The 6,944-nt window shown below is 51.4% G+C and overlaps 1 protein-coding gene across 8 annotated transcripts in view; it reads right to left on the bottom strand.

Moving 5' to 3' along the window:
• LOC106751606 (MKL/myocardin-like protein 2) overlaps nucleotides 1-6,944 on the bottom strand; it is a 275,296-nt gene that overhangs the window by 44,495 nt on the left and 223,857 nt on the right. The window contains exon 1 of one of the 8 annotated variants that reach the window (XM_014632552.1): nucleotides 949-1,688. The exons of the other annotated variants lie outside the window; for them this stretch is intronic. The gene's annotated coding sequence lies outside the window, so the exon portion shown is untranslated. Of the gene's footprint in view, nucleotides 1-948; nucleotides 1,689-6,944 lie in introns of those variants that run through there. 8 annotated transcript variants of the gene reach the window in all.

The raw sequence follows: 6,944 nt of genomic DNA on the forward strand, positions 1-6,944 counted from the left end.
GAGCATTTTAACTTCATCTTCAGATGTTACGATGAAACGATCCGTACAATATCTGAACTTGAGGCGATCTTAACAAGGAAAGATGGGGGTCATTCATGACCCCAGCAAGATGTTTGTTTATTATACTGTTATAATAATAAGGAGTAGTAATAAATTGGCTGAGGTTGGAGCAAGAATTAAGTAAGAAATAAATAAGAGTAAAGAAGAATTAGTGATTAGACATAAAAGGCTGTGTTGGGCAGGATAGAAATAATGAGAAAAGTAAATCTGCACGATGATATTTACGTATTTGATTGTAGCAAGTTGAGTAATTATAAAGTGCGGATGAGTGTGGTTAAAGTAAAAATTGTAAACCAAGTCCCTTCTTAGTACACATATAAGCTGAAGTAAAATAAATATATATACATATATATGTATATGATAAAAATATTTTTAGTAATATATTCTTGCTTATTGTTCCACACAATTTTTTGCCCATTCCTTGTTTTAATTAAACAGGACACCATGGGAATGCTCGGAAAGATTTCCGATCGGAAAACTTCCCGAATAGTTTCCATAATAGGCTCCCAAAATGCATATTTACATTTTCGGGTCGCTCGTGACCCCACCTTTCCGTTCACGTCCCGCTACTGCACCTTTTCTCGCGAGGGGTAAGATCTGACTACGAATACCACCGTATGCGACGCAACAAGGAAAATCGGGCCCGCGTCAACACGACGGTGTCGGAGGTACATCGACGGGAGTGCGGTCGATAACGGAACGGCGCGGCGACGATCGTCGATCAGCAATGGAGCGATCGAGCAGCACTCAAGGGACATCCCTAACGCGCGTTCACGTCGAACGACGCCGCGAGACGTACTACTGTGCGCGTTTCTTCACAGAGGCACGAGCCGCCGATCGATCTCGCGCCGATCGATTTCCCTCGCGGAGTATAAGCAGAATGCACACCATTCATTTTCATCCGTGAAGGCCGGTCGGAGCATCGGTCGTGCCTAACGAGAGAAGCAGCCTCCCCGACGCGTCTCTCCGTCGTCGTCGGTGACACGCTGACACACAACACGGACGCACATACCACAACGACGCACTGCAACGGTAGTAGCGGTACCGTCGGCACAGGGGTAACTCACACCACTATTCATCCCGACATTACGATGCCGGGATTGAAACACGACCCAGGCGGCCAGGAGCGTTGCACTCTTCTCACGACTAGTTTGCGACCCTCGGCACAGGTGGAGGGAAGTCCACCCGCGGAGGTGTCCGGTGTCGGCACCCGAAAATCCCAAGGCAAGCTGGCGCCGTGTAAACACACAACAACACTGAGGGCGGCTTGCACGTGGTGGTTGGCCCGAGCGAGGGAACTCGCTCGGGTGGTAGAAGAACGACGCGGGGGTGGGTGACATACACGGGTGAGCGAGAAACCGCGCGACGTGTCTCGTTCGCTCTCGTTGACACTGACACGCGACACGCGGCGGTGACAGCGGGGCGAAAAGGGGTGGAAGAGAGGAGAGACAGCGTAGGGCGCAGCGAGAGTACGCGAGGAAGATAGAGAGAGAGAGAGAGAAAGAGAGGGGGAGAGGGAGAGATAGATAGAGAGAGAGAGAGAGAGAGAAAAGAAGAGAAACGGAGAAAAGAGGGAGGGAGAAAGCACACGCGCTTCTTGGCAGAGAGAGTGCGATCTGCGGCCGGTCTCTCGGTTCGTCTCTGACTGCTGTCGTGTGCGCGGCTCACGAGAGAGCACAGCCCGTGCGCGCTGCGTGCCGCTGCGGCCTGGGGGCCACGTGACACGGTCCCCTGCAGGAGGTAGGACCGCACACTCCGAGTAAGAGTGGCCGGCCATGTGTGTAGTGCGCGCGAGCCGCGCGTTTGATAGTGTGGGGCGCGCGTGTGGGCCGCATCGTGCGCGGCTGTTGGAAGCGAGGGTGAAAGGGGGGGAGGGGCAAAACGCGAGAAAGGGGGCGATGAGAAGAGAGGAGAGGAACGCGCGATATCGAGACAATGAGAGGAAAATTGGACGGAGCGAGAGAAAAATCGCGGTAAACGGCGGTGGGGGGAAGAATAAACGTGTAAGAGCGAAGGAGACGGAAGAGAGAGAGAGAGAGAGAGAAAAGTTCTGCAAACGCAGTCGGCCTGCCGTCGCATTTCGCGCAGGGAGAACATAGGCGGGCCGAGGGGGAACGCCGCCGACTGCGAGTCAGAGTGGTGGACTTCTGGAGGGGGCACAGCGCCGCGGAAGGGGGGTGGGGGCGCCGAGTGGGAGGACTGGGTCCGTGGGCCCCGCTCTGAGCGCCAGCGAGAGTGGGGTCACGTCCCTCGCGCGATCTCTCTTTCTTTCTTCCGCTCTTTCTCTCTCGCATGACGTTTCCCGGCGCGGCACGGGGAAATGGGGGGCGCGAGGGCGCAGGAGGACGAGGAGGGTGCGGGAGAAGAACGAGGTGCAGAGGTAGGGCGGCCTACGACCCCGCCAGGCGCGTGCCCCGAGTCAGGTATCGCATGGTCCACCGCGCACGATTGATAACGAGCCGCGGCTGCGTCGCGCGCGACGCGAGACGTGTGCTTTATGCACTCGCTCTGCTTTTCATTCGGCTTATTTGCGCACGACGGAGGCGAGGATCCGCAGCCGAGTTTCACCGGCAGTTTCGATCGAGCTGGCTGCTCGAGCTTCGCGGAGGCACTTAAATGGGCGATGACGTTATCACGACGAAACCGAGTAGAAATTTTGGTCCTATGTTAAACCTTTCATTCCACAACACAGTAGGAGCTAAAATAGCAAAATAGGTTCAATTTAAATTCTAATAATATAATGTAACCCATACTTGATGACCCTGATGTTTTAAATCTTCGTTTTCGCTGTTTTAACGTCAAAATAGGTTGCTCTTGTATATTGAAGGCAGCATTAAAATTCAATCTGTAGAATTGAAAAAGTCCAAGGGAGAAGTTACAAAGTGTTAATAGCGTCAAAATCAGTTTTTATTACTCCATAGGCCGTCTAAGTGGGCGCAAACTATCCTTGAGAACGTCCGAGTGACGTCAAAATTTCGACCCGGACGCGAGCCGTCGACTTCGCGATTTTTCGTGCCGCTGCCGCTGCATTAATCAGCAAGTACATGTATCGCAGTTTCCCCACGGCGAGCCGAAGTTAATCTCAATACCGGTTTACCGGCGGGGGAGAAATCTCAAGAACAAACACCACCCACGGGCGCGATGAAGTCGCGCGCCACCGCGGAACAGCAGCCGGAGCGCGCGCCGCGAAAGCCCGGGGAAATGCGCGACAACGCGTAGGCGTCGACCGCGTCAAGGGAGCGCGAGAGGAGAGTGTAACGGTATATAAGATACGGAGGTACAACCGCCGGAGATAAGATACGTCTAGATATTAGCGACAACCAGCGGGGAGAACGCGTGCCGCGTCGAACTGGAGCCGCAAAGAGGAGCACGCGGCTCGCGTGCTCGGCCATCTCCCTCCTCTCCCCCCCCCACCCCCTTGAAATAATTCTTTTACAGTCGCGAAGTGACGTAACCGAGGACGCGGAACTAATGGAGAAGGTTTCGTGGAAGAGGCCAGCCAAAGGGAACCGGTCGGGCACGCGCCCTTAGTCACTCGTACGCGAGATGACTGCAGCGTGCGCTACGGTCCGGAGAAACGTTCCGGTTCCCCCCTCCCTCCCTCNCAGACCCACGGCCCTTATTAACAAATTCCTCGGGAGTCGCGAGACACGCGTTTATCTCGCCCGAGAAATACGTACATTCTTGAACTTCCTGCTCCGTCCCCGACGCAATTTTGAATATCCCTCGCGATACAAATTTCTGGGGGAATAAAGGAAGCTGAAGAATTGATTTTTTTAGTTCAATTCGTGCGTCTTGTAAACTTAGAGCAGACAGGACTCGAAGACAATTCTTAACCTTCCAAATTGAAAATAACGGAGAAAGAAAGAATTGACAGGCCTTTAGTAACGAAATCCGTGCTTTAGTTTCCAAAGGCCCGCAAGTTTCTTCTTCCTTCGGTTAGACCAAGAATAGGAGCTGTGTCACAGTTAATTTTGAAAATAACAGTCCTCGGAGAAGTGGACAGGTTGCTGAAAGCAAGCTCACTTTCGCTTTTCCCGCGCTCGTTGCCTTCCCTTCAAATTAAGGTGGAGGAAATATCGAGCCTGTCATCACCGCTCGCGCCCTACGATATTTCCATCGAGAAGGGCCTCCCCCAGTCCGATTGCCACTAGCTCACGACTGCGGTCGGACGACACGTCGTGAACCTCATCGTGACCTTCGTCCTCGCCGATCGCGTCGCGGACTAACGGAACGAAAAACACGCCGGTAGAATTTTAAGTTGTTCGCGAGCGTTACGAGCTTTCCCGCGACGACGATGGCGACGGCGGGCGGATAAGACGTTACCGAGACGAGAGCCAGGTTTTACTGTCAGGAGGATTTTACGAGAGTCGCCGACGAGATGACGAAACGGGTCTACTGCAGCGCGCCGTTCCGCGCGCATCGTGTATTTATAGAAACGAAGACGAAGATTGTACGCTAATGGTCGTATAAATAGTATCTCTTGCCGGAGTTTTTAACCGGAAGGAAAGCCTTTCTATCTCTCCTCTCCTCTCTCTCTCTCTCTCTCTCAGGTACTTTAAAAGCCGCTCGTAAAATGGGCCCCCGTAAATACGCGTGCTTAAATCGACGAGCAGACGGGAACCCGTCGCGAGCAGACGACGTCGTCCACGATCGTAATTATTCGTCGTTGCGGGCGAAGGTGAAAAGGGCTACACGACAGGCAAGAGGTACACACGGCACGTGACACGATTGCTCGATCGTCAACCGGCCTGTCCGATCCGGCCTGCCCGAGGAAGTCGGGATTTCCGGACGGAATCTTAAGCGGTCAGCTATTCGGACGAGGCCGCGGAAAGTCGGCCCTCGAGGAAACTCGTAAGGCCAGTTTCTGATCCGGTGATTTTAAAAGCGTGCACACACGGAAAAATATATGTCGCATTCAAGTTGTTAAAGTTCAAATGTCACTTGCTTTCAGACAGTTGTAGCATAAAATGAGTTTTCTAAGAATTCGTTGGGACTTTCACTATATATAGATTTCAATATATCTTAATTATCGGAGCAATTAGGAAACGACTGGACATTCAGACGCTGATATATTCGCGACTTGACACTTTTTATACGTATTCCTTGAAGTTAACGCCCTATTTTTAACTTCTTCTAAACCACATTTGGAATTTTAACGAAAAACTACTGTGATATTAAGAGTTAAGATAGAGAGATTAGACAAAAATATCAAAATTATTGACTGTTTTGTTTTGAAAATACGGCCACAGGAAATTTGCAATTTATAGTAATACCCGCGATACGTGTACATGTATACACATTTAATATTTATATATCATTTCCTATAATGTGTACACCCCTATTAGCTCAACTAACATATAAACAAGGCATTAATGAGGAAAATAAAAAATAAATAATACCTCCGTGTTTGTAATATTGTGTATGTGTTTCTCTTAACTCGATTGTTTTGAGTACGTAATAATAAGCTTTTCTAAAATTTGTCATGAGTATACTTTTGCATCAACCCAATATAAGCACATGTCTAATCAAGATGTCGGGATGTCGGTGATTAAATCTACCAAATTAATTGAATTGAACGAAACGTGCGTATGCGAGGATAATGATACGTCTGATTCATCGCGTCGAAGGTGGCACTTCCGTGACGCGAGAGGATGCCGCATTTAATTGAGTGTCAAATAAATTGCGCAACACTGACGCGTCGTGTGTAATGGAACCGTTAAGGGTTAATATAATATAACCCTTGTACGCGGCGAGAGAAACGTTTCAGCGGTGACACGTTTCGCGTGACGACAGAGTCTCGCGGAAAGTTCAACGGAAAAGAAGTCTCGTACTTATCCGGTTTCCCACGGGACGGAAAGGTTAAACGCAAGATATTGCTGCGACAGCACGAACCTTGCCGTGCCAGCAAATGATTTTCTCCTGAGGTTTAATTTCAAAACTCTTCGGTGAGCTGCGCAACCGAACACGTGGGTATTAAAAATGATTCTGAAATAAATCACGAGAATTGACACGCGTTTCCGAGCTGGAATCGTAAGCCTTCTATCTATAATTGTCTCCGATTCTAAGCGGCTTTAATTTCAAAACCGATCGGGCCGGACAACTTGTCCTAATCTAATTTCCCCTCGCTTCTGCCACCGAACTACTTCTCCCCACTATTTCCCCCTGTCGCCACGCCGATTTCTTCATCACACTATCGTAACTATCTTATTGAGAACAGCGATGGGTACAGACATAACTCGGAGAAAACACAAACGCTCGGCCATTTGCCGGCGGCCCTACGGAGTATCCAGCAACCTTCGGTAAAGAAACAACATTCGGCCGGCCGTGATTCAACCGGAAGCGATCGCCCACGCGATCGATTCGCCCATGATAAGATGGCACGACGGCCGGACCCCGGATACGCGTGTTGCCGAGAGGTACACGTGGTCCCCTCCCTCCCCCCATCCCCCTCGCCAATCATGGTCCCGGGCGGATTCGCCCACCGGTGTGTGTTTTGTAAGTCGGAAAGTCGATTTCGGAATTGCTCGGTCGCGCCTGAACCGAGGCGCCCACGCGGACGGGGAATCGCTCTTTCGGTGTGCCCGACGACGGTTGCCGAAATAACGTCTCGCGTCGCCCACGTCCCGCCACGGGCCCCGCGTGACCGACGCGTCCGTCTCGGGCCCCGAACGTCCGCGCGCGTTTCCGAAATTATTGCGGCGCGTTGAATATTCATAGGCACGATCGTCCTCTTCCTAATTCCGACGGATGACGGCGTTATCTCGCTCGTTCTTTCGCAATGCGCCCGACGTAGAAACCTCCGCTCGATCCTCGTCCATCGTTTATCGAGCTCCTGCGAACTGCGAGCAGCTATATATGGATCGCCCCCCCCCCCCCCCCCC

Source organism: Dinoponera quadriceps, unplaced genomic scaffold, assembly GCF_001313825.1.
Source record: "Dinoponera quadriceps isolate SergipeBrazil2010 unplaced genomic scaffold, ASM131382v1 scaffold386, whole genome shotgun sequence".
In the NCBI taxonomy this organism is placed as follows: Eukaryota; Metazoa; Arthropoda; class Insecta; order Hymenoptera; family Formicidae; genus Dinoponera; species Dinoponera quadriceps.